This window comes from Periplaneta americana, chromosome 5 (assembly GCF_040183065.1).
Source record: "Periplaneta americana isolate PAMFEO1 chromosome 5, P.americana_PAMFEO1_priV1, whole genome shotgun sequence".
Taxonomy (NCBI): domain Eukaryota; kingdom Metazoa; phylum Arthropoda; class Insecta; order Blattodea; family Blattidae; genus Periplaneta; species Periplaneta americana.
Window position 1 is genome coordinate 1,172,120 of NC_091121.1, and position 10,764 is coordinate 1,182,883.

The following is a 10,764-nucleotide window of genomic DNA, read 5'->3' on the forward strand; positions in this document are numbered from 1 at the left end:
ACTAAAACACGTTGGATTTTTTAAAGGTAAGTTAGGTAATGTGCCTTGTAGGCACTGACATAGGAAAGAAAGAAATATGAGATGTTTCAAACAAAAAATTTAATACAATTTTGCTCATTTTTACTTCCTTTTGGAGAAAAAATTTTTTTTATATGAAACATTTCATAGTGTATTTTGGGAAAACTATGGAATTAATTCGCGATATGCTCAGTCAATTTAAGAGAGCAGCGTATTATGAAGATAAATGATTGAAAGAATACACAATACGTGCTTTGAAGGGCAATTTGATTTCTTGTATGTAAGTTTACGAGTTACTACTTTAAAAATTGAAGTGGGAGCTAACTATTTCTAATTGGCTGAAGAAAATTCTTTTAGTATGACAAACGCAGATTTTTTAAATCACTAATTAGATTTTTATAATGTAAAATAAGCTTTCCTTATTGTTTGTGTTGACCGAATACATAATTAAAATGAAATCGAAGAGTTTAAAAATATTATTATTAAATTAGTTCGTTTTCACAGAATATTTAATTAAAATTAAATCGAACAGTTTAAAAATAATATTTTTAATTTAGTTCCTTTAATGTAGAATAAGGCTATCGTATTTTTTCCCCCTTTGCAGTTTTAAATGTTTTAAAATTTTGTTTTTATAACGTGACATATGCATCATTATTGTTAACTTTCTCTAGAATATTCAATTGAAATGCAGGAGTAGAAATATGTCTTGATTTTTTCAAGTTGTTCTGAAATAAGTGTATCTTATTGTTTGCGTTTTCTGAACATTTAATTAAAATTAGGTTGTAGAGTTTATTTTAAAATTTCCAAGATTTTATTTAACGTGAAAATAGCAGTGTTCATTCTCTGTTCTCTATCACAGATTAAACACAGAAATTAAATGGTACCGGTATATCATCTGTATTTTTCCAGTTTAAAAACAATGTACATAACAATGACCTTTAACTTCCCTGTTCACTACAAGCCAGGTGAAGGGGTTGTTCAGAGCAACACAGCCTTACATGCACTCCCTGCTGATTATACAGCATTGCACGATCTCGTAACTCACGTATTTTAAAATGCACATTTTTCTGGAAAACTATTCAAAATACAGCAAAATGTATTCGGCTTTTTTGTTGCCCCTTACTAAAAGAATCCTCCACCAGAATTAATGATATTATGGTTCACCCTGTGTGTGTGTGTGTGTGTGTCTCTCTCTCTCTCTCTCTCTCTATATATATATATATATATATATATACTAATCGTGGCACAAAAAAAAACATCTTTAACAGAGGTGTGAAAATTATTAGAATAATCTTAATTTTAAAGGTTTTTAATAGTTCCTTCACAAATATTAATTGAATTGATGAATATTGGTATATATTACTACACTGATGTAGGATATATTTACTATAACAATGCCGGAAAGCATTGTTGTACAGTGGTATTTTTCTTATTTTACAATTGTTATGGGAATTCAGAAATTATATTATGTTGGCGGAATTGGAAACATAAAAAATTATATGCACAAAACAGATGTATACGTTCATTTGAACCTTCACAACAATGTAAATGCAAAGAACAATTTGTTTAAAGCATTTCTTAATTAATTTTTTATGTTTCCAATTCCGTCAACATAATATAATAATTTCTGAATTCCCATAACAATTGTAAAATAAGAAAAATACCAATGTACAACAATGCTTTCCGGCATTGTTAGTAGTAAATATATCCTACATCAGTATAGTAATATTATATACCAATATTCATCAATTCAATGAATATTTGTGAAGGAACTATTAAAAAACCTTTAAAATTAAGATTATTCTAATAATTTTCACACCTCTGTAAATTAAATAAAAACCGTTCAAAACAATGTACAGAAAACACATTTTTAGTTGGAAGTTCATCTATCATGCAATTGCGCGACTTCCCACAATCCCTGGGACATGAACCACACTACAGCCCTATTTGAAATTAAATTTGATCTTTCTGCCAGGGCATAGTAAGCATTCTGAATTAGCTGCCATAATTCATCGGTGATCCGACCATTTTTTGTTGGGTTGACTGTACAACAGCAGCAGCAACAATAATAATAATAATAATAATAATAATAATAATAATAATAATAATAACAACAATGTATTAAAACAGAATGTACTATTAAGAGGACAAGAAAAGGGCTGTTTTTGACTACAATCAATTGGTATACCATGCAGAGTGAACTGTAAGTAATGTTATTAATTTCAGAGGAGCTTCCTTTTCGAGATAAAAATTGTATTATGTGAAACATTTCATAGCATGTTTTGGAAAGTCATTGATCTAATTCCCAATATCGTCAGTCAATTTAAGAGAGCAGTGTATTATGACAGTAAATTATTGAAAGAATTTTAGTTTTCTCCTTTAAATATGCAAAAAATTTGATCCGAAGAAATGTAGGCTATCATTTCAAAATTCCTTTTCAGAACGAAAAGTTACATTTGTTCGGACCAAATTTCTGCAATTTTAATGACGAAACCAAACTCTTTCGATCACTTATTATCATAATACACTGTTCTCTTAAATTGATTGAGCATATTGGGAATGAAATCAATGGCTTTCCCAAAGCACGCCATGAAATGTTTCATATAAAACAATTTTTATCTCGAAAAAGAATAAAAAAACGAGGTGAATTGTATTAAGCTTTTTGTTTGAAATATCTCAAAGAATAACTCCCTAAAACTAATGACATTACTTACACTTTACCCTGTATATATAAAGCACATGAGGATATCCCATCAATGTTGTTTTTGTTATTTATCCAACTGTGTGTGAGTAAGGCCGGTTACACACTATACCAAGAAATGTGTAATGTGAAATGTGCGCCGAGAAATGCGTGAAATTGAAAGCATTGTTTTAAATAGAACGTCACACACTACAGCGAGTTTCTCGCTCACCTCGTGTGAGGTAAACACATTTCTAGCTCTGATCGCTAGCCCAGTGAATTTTTCAAGACACATTCGACCTCTGTCAACGATTACAATTACACACAGATATCGGGAAAATATTTTTCAGTTGTTTTAAATTCAGAAAAGATAGCAAAATTGTTCGAGTATGTCAGGTTGGCCATTGAAAATTTTCGGTGTCATACAAATAAGTATGACACACGAGATAACTATAATAACAGTAAATTGAAGACCTCGCCGGAAAAAGGAATGTAACAAGAAATTATGAAAATATGTGATGTAGGTAGGAAAAGAAATTTTAAAGCATTTATTTTATAACAATAAATTATTGAACTCAATGGCTGAATAAACTGTTATTCCTGTTTAGTGAAATGATTGTGAGTAAATATAGCATTAATGAAATATAGACTCCTGAAATAATTTTCCTTTCTACTGAAACATGAATTCACAGTTTTGTTGGTTATGTCCTTATTCCGGAGAGGTATTCAAATAAAAGAAGAAATCTGGAAGCAGATGTCAACCGATTTAATCAGACATTGATTAGGTTAGGTTTCTGATTTGCAATGCCAATCAACATAAGATTGGCTATGAATGAAATTATGACTTCATTATCATATAATACTTACAATGAAAAAATATGATTTTGTATTAGATATTACTGTTCGTGCTGGAACTATTGCGTCATATTGATAATTTTGCCAAATATTTTGGGTGTCATGAAAGAAGCTCCATCACCTCCTGTATTATGAACACATTGTCATAGTTACTGAGGGCCGTGAAAAAAAAAAATTGAAAAAAAAAAAAAACATAGTTCTAGAGCCACTTTCGCATCAAAGAGTCTGTCAAATACATTTATTGCAGTTTTATGCAATATAAATCTTTTTTTTTCATGCTAATGGAGTAACAATCAAAATTAAACTTCTCAAAGAAAATAAACAAAAGTTATATTTCATTAATTCATGTTTTGCATCACGAAATTATGTAAACTACTTACCTTTTTAGTGTTATTAAACTGTTGGTTCTTTGTTTGATCTGCTGCTATATTTTTATTAAGAAATTGGATGATTTATAAGGTTCAAACTATAGGCTAGAATATAATTAACATACAAAAAACACAATTATTTGTATATTAACATTTTATTAATATTATTCTGAGAATATGATATCTCATTTTTATTTCTACAATGAACTGTATTTACGATACTGTACCATTTGTATAGAGTCCGAGAATTAGGAAGAGCTGTATCAAATTCTTTAACAAAGTTATATGTGTTAGGGGAAAGAAAATTAATTGTTACCGGTACGTTTTCATCACACTGTTTCTTTTGCTTCTTACCATTAACCTTTCACATGTCACTTGAGAAGAGACACAAAAGTATTTGAAACGGAACGTAACATATCACAAAACTCGTATTCAAACAAAGTTTTCTGTTTCACAGTTTCCAACACATCTTTCAAATCACCCACTGATTTCACCACTCGCCATTTATACTGTTGCAATGTCTTATTCTCTTTTTGTACACAAAACTATTCTGTCCTTAACTTCCTTATTCTTCTTCGACACAACCCGAATTTCATTTTCAGCATCAGCTTCCAATGATATAATGGAGGTCCCAACTTCTTCTACAACTGTCACAGTAGAGAGATGCAGAGAAAGATTTCAGCAAACTTCCGTTTACTTTTCTTCTTTCCTGAAAATAATAATTCATATAACATAACGAGCCTACTTTATACACAGTAGCAAATAGATATACCAATATTATTATGGTTAACTATCGGTGTAATGCTCTTCTAACTTTTGTACTGACAACCAATGTTCGAAATGACAGCCACTTCAGGGTGCAAATATATACAGCACAGCCCCCTTTCTGATACGCATATGATAAGGTCGTGCGACCTATATCCTCCTCCCTGAAGTGACTGGAACAAATTGTGCTGCAATGACAACACGAGGTATCTGAACAGCTTTAACCTCAGGATCCTTTGGAAAGTTGTAATACAAGTTAAATTTAAATATTAATAAACTACAGACAACTCCAGATATTTACGTATATAATGTCATTAGTCTCTTATACATACCTATGACAGGTTATTCCAGGTAAGTTCTTGGACTCCTTATTTCCTCTGCCATATAGCACACCGGAACAACATATTTAAATTTATCAAAATATTACTAAAAAAATTTGAAACAACACAACTACACCATAAAATATAACGATAGGTTAAATTAAGATGGCTACCGCGCGACACTGGCAACTATTTTCTATTCTGTACTCTTTGGTTCGATTACACATTTCCCAGCGTTGTGTGGACATTGCTGTCTCGCCTCGCACGCGCATTTCTCGGCACACATTTCACATTACACATTCCTCGGTATAGTGTGTAACAGGCCTAAACATCTTTAGAAATGGAATTACTTCACAAATGTAATTTTCTAGGGGACACCTCAACTTTTGTACTCGCTGGCTGCTGTTATTCCATAGCGATATGCACTTTACAGCGATATCTCAACTTGTATCTATTTACTAATCCCTCGTTAAATCGATATACATCTAATCTGTGATATTAACGTTATGATGCGAATTCAGATTAGCGAGATGGAACTTAGACATATAATTCACTATTGCGTATTCTTTCCCATATTACCCACATCTATTATTTGCACTAATTTTTAATTACTTTCATTCATTTATAACTACTGCTTATATTTATTTGCATTTCAAATCACTTCCATAACCTTCACTAATCAGAATTAACAACGTACTCTACCAACTCTGTAAATACAATAGACACGACCATAAGTAAACAAACAAAACATAATGGATTGCCTATATGTAAATAATAAATCTTGGTGGCTGTCATTTCGAACACTGGTTGTCAGTACAAAATAGTACAGTAACGTTGTTTCATATGTCTAAAAAAATATGACAATAACTTAAAATGTAAATAAATGTAAGCACATCAACAATAACGCAAATAAATGTTTACAAATATGCAAAACAGTAAGCCATAGCAGTAAACACATTAAAACTCTATCTCCATCTGACTTCATGGTTCCCCAGATCCCTTCTCTCAAAATGTTCTGCGTAATTTTTACATAGTTTTATTACATCGTCCTAGTACGTTTGTTACTGTGGCTACATAAACATGTACTTAGCGAATGCAGTCAATTAATACCTCACAAGACTTCCGTAATCTTACTTAACGGAACCATGGTTACGTAAGACAGCTGATAATGAACATTTTTCCTTTTCGAATCTTTATACTGCGATTCACAGTGAAGGTGGATTCAATGACACTAAACTTTTGGTGCCATTCTTCTCATCGCTGTCAACTATCGAAAGTTACGAACTTTAATTCATTACCGAAAGCATATCAATCGACACACCCATGGCTAATTGCTTTAATGTAGTATCAACCACTGCTATTGTCTGGGACAGATTACAAAACTGTAATTAACTTCTTTATATTAACTCGATACTCAACAATATATATTTCTCATGTCCCGCTCACACATACGCGTCGTGCATCATTTGATTGTTTCTAATCTGTAACATTTCATAGCATGTTACTTATTTACCTCCCGATATTTTTACATACGTTTTTATTTCAGTAGTATTTGCGGTTTTTTATCATAAAGAAATGGATATTTCTCCAGCAAATTAATCGGTTTTTCACAATCTCTTTCAATTCCTGACCTCTAAAGAAGTTAAGACGCACAGATTGGCTATATAAAAACACAGCTGACTGTTATATCAACAATTCAGCCTCTAATGGAAAGAGCCGAACGTCAACCCGACAACTTTCGACAGATAGATTGCTGTACATTCAAATACAAGGATGCTAGACGATCTCATCACTGATAATTTCAAGTTATGTTTTTTCTGTTGCCCAGGACTTAACGACAGAGTTTCACTTGCAGAGATTAGCTATTGTGGTGTTTCAACAAGCCAGTGAGGCTTATTTTGTTGGTCTCTTCCGATACACCAACCTCTCCGCCATCCATTTTGCACAACGACTTGCAGCTGGACAGACACATCAGACGCCACCATTAATTCAGAGGAAAGTGAAAGTGTCTGATAATGAGATGTCTTGTATCAGTACCACTATTTTTTTCACAAAATATGATATAGCAAAGAATTCTGTACCTTCAAAAACAAAGAATTCTGTGAGGGTGGTATTTTGCTTCAAAACTTGCCAGATCCTTGAGATAGATTGCACTGAAAGTTTGGCTTATTTTCAACATTTCTGTTTCAAAGCCTGACGTCATACTTTTACATTCTGGTACAATGTTATTTATGCAGTATTAATTTTCAGTCTGTGTACAACGTAATATATTTTTGATTCTAATTTTAATTCCCCCCCTCCTTTTTCTACTGATATTTACATGATTAATTGTCCAGTCCAGTGTTGTTACCATAATGTCCACTATAATTCCACTAAAAAGTAATTCAGTTACTGTTAAATGGGGCTGTGTATAATTGCTTTCTTATGTAAAACATGCACAGATCCCCTTTAAACATTGTTAATTTCTGTGTTAAACTAAATTCTGTCTTTCTTTTAGTCTCAAAGGATCCTATGATACCAACGAACATTATCAAGAGGTTGATTAAGGAAGAGGACGTCTGGAAATTTGGTAATATAATGACTAATTTCAGAATTATTGGCTGATGCAAATGCTAGAGCAAATATAATATGTCTGTCCAAAACCATAGTTATTTTCTTTTTATATCACGTTGTGTTTTTCAGAAAAATAAAATAAGTGTGCTGTTACTCAGAAAACAATACAGTTGATTGTTCATTGTGTATTTCTGTTGTTGCCTAACTGTGATTTATGTTAAATTTGTATCATAAAAAAATAAAATAAAGTTATTTGCAACCTGTTCTTTGTCGAAATATTCCCTTAGTCCTGAGGCAAAAGTTGGGATATTGAAATTGTGTAATTCTGATTTAATATATCACCTTGTCAGCATTCCATAATGTTATACAACAACGTAATAAATAAATATATAATTACATCACCCTTCTCCATTAACCGTGAAAAAAATAGAAATACTTCAGTTGTCCTTTCATTTGGTTGAAACGAATCCTTATTATACAAAATTAAAGTAATTCTTTTTGTATAGAGATACGTCGTGAAAAGTAAGTATGATTTTTAAATTTCCATTACCTGGTTAGTTAAAAATTAAAATTTCAAAATTCCCATTTTACTATTTAATTATATTTATACATACGTATCTACATGTATCAAAGAGGAATATGTGCAGCAAAAGAAATGCAAAATAATAGCAATGAATGTAATGTAGTTTTAAGAAGAATAAGTTTTTTTAAGACATGACCATTTATATTACTGCTCAAAACTGATTTAAGGCACATAATACCATCTTTCGTGGCATAAATTGTTTTCTTTTTCCTCAGAGTTTGTTTTATTCTGGTCATCGACAATTTTTAAATGCTCTCCACTGAAAATTTGTTCAATTTATTGAAAAGAATTAATATTAGTGCTTTCCGTTCAAAGTTGGTGACAATGAAGTACAGCCATCTTGGATTTTTAGTACCTCACCATATGTTGTGCCGACTATACTCACATGTCATATGCTACAACCATTTCCTCCACAGACTCCAGATTATCAGCATCTCCATAATGTCTTCTTATCCTCTTGTTTATTCTAAATTCTCTGTAGCTTTCTTGTAAACATGACCTGCTTCCAAGTCTGGTCCTGCCTGGATAATTTCCCAAGATCTGCAACATATTCACATGGCTATAATTTCCATCTTACGTCAATATGCAATTCTAATGCCTTGCTCTCAAACAATATTAGGAGTCCTTTTCGAATCAGTGCTGCTAAAATTTTCGGTGGAGGTTGAATACAAACTACACCAATTCGTAGCATACATGAAATCATTGAAAGGGACAGAGAAAATGTATAGCAAAGTATTGAATACTACAATGTAAGACCACATTACATTCACAAATTAAGATTGATAGGATATATGACGTGAATGAAGAATCCCTGGGTACTGGAGAAAATGTGGAGAAGGGAATTTCACTCTAGGAGACAAAAAAACTAATGCTGGTCAAGGACAACATGCATGTAGTCTAGAGCCACATCTTGATGTGATAAAACAGAATTGAAAGCCAAGGAATGGAAGAGAAAAAAATGGAGGCACACAGCAGAGGCTAACTTCCACCCTGGGAAGTAGAGCCAAAAAAGAAGAATAAGAAGAAAAATTAATTTCAGAGTATAGGTATATAAAGCTATAATAAAAATTGAGGGAATGAGCTCAAAGATTTATAGTAACTTACAACCATTTCCTTCCAGACTCTGGATTATCAGCATCTTCATAATCTGTCTTCCTATCCTCTTCTTTATTCTAAATTCTTTCTGGCTTTCTTGTGAACACCTTCTTCTTCCAAGTCTGGCCTCCCTGGATAAGTTCTCAAGTTCTGCAACATATTCACACCGGTTCAATTGTGTGCAAAAACGGCATAACTGCAACTTTTTTTGGGTGGGGGAGGGGGGGAAATGGTCTATAGAATTTATGCTATTCTTATTTAATGATGGTTTATAGAATGTAAGCAATATTAACAACAGTAAATAATGTGTCTCATTAGTATTGAGGTCATAACCTCAAATCTGAAACAAAACAATAATTTTGAATCTTTGAGAATGTAAGCAAGTCACAATACTGTACTAACAAATTAAGCTATTATAGCTTATCTAGCTTAATTAGTGTCTCTTGTACAAATTGCAACTTACCTTTCTTAAGACAGGGACGTTATAATTGTTGTTCATAATCTCCCAGTCTTCGAATCATACACCGATGCTTCTTTTCAATATTCTGGTTTCAAAATGTAACTCGCATACCTGGGAAACAAATTAATACTCATTAGTTTTTGTTTCTCAAGTTATACAATATATCACGGGTCAATGTAGAGTATCCAACGCCCATTGAACGAATATTTCACTTTTATTACTGGCAATGTTGCGCTATAATCGTATATGCAAGGTCGGCTATAACAAAAACCTAAACTAACCAAACCTAACCTGTCAAAGAAGCAACAAGTTATACTAAATATGTGTAAAATTGGCCTATGTCTTTATAGTGGGCGGGACATAAGTAACATTGACCAAAATGGATTTCCAGCACCACAATCCCAGTGATAAACGTGTGAATATTCGTTTGGAGTCCGTTGAAAGTGGCAATAGCAAACTGCAGATTGTCCCTAAATACTTACCTCACATTTAGTTGGGAGAAAATTATCTCGATGTAGCGCCCTGTTAATTTCCGGCGTATATCTTCGGTTAGGTTGGAAGAGGTATTCGGACTAGCTTTAAGTCATTGTACGTATATTATTCTCATAATGAATAAATGATGATCACCGTACGCATCCTTTTCATAAACAAAATACGGTCGGTATTCATTTGCAAGTAGATTACAGAATACAGGACAGATGGCAGCATATGCACGCTCTATCATGTGCTGCACCCATCGCAGACTTTCTGAACTTTGTGTTTAGCTAAAATCTTACATTATTCCAATACCTCCTCCAACTTATAATTGTCAGTCCGTTGCTCCTTGTATCCATACATCTAGCGCTACCAAGCGGATGCATTTTATACTAATGAGAATCTTCCGAAACATACGACAGTATTTTAATGGGGGTAAGATGTGCATTTAGAAGGTCAATTATAATTATTATGCCTCCAATTGTGTCATTTCTTCCCATTCGTACTCCCGTTCCTTTAGATTTCTCTTTATTTGGTCTATTACAAATACAGCTATTTATTAATAATTCCAAACATTGTTATGAGATCCATTT

General features: G+C 32.5%; 1 long non-coding RNA gene across 1 annotated transcript; it reads right to left on the reverse strand.

Annotated features, from left to right (window-relative positions):
• Positions 1-4,053: 4,053 nt before the first annotated feature.
• LOC138699408 (uncharacterized) lies at positions 4,054-10,419 on the reverse strand. Its single transcript, XR_011332002.1, has 5 exons — positions 10,180-10,419; positions 9,701-9,808; positions 9,247-9,387; positions 8,528-8,682; positions 4,054-4,630 (listed from the first exon to the last, which is right to left on the reverse strand). It is a non-coding gene; the product is annotated as an uncharacterized lncRNA (long non-coding RNA).
• Positions 10,420-10,764: the final 345 nt, after the last annotated feature.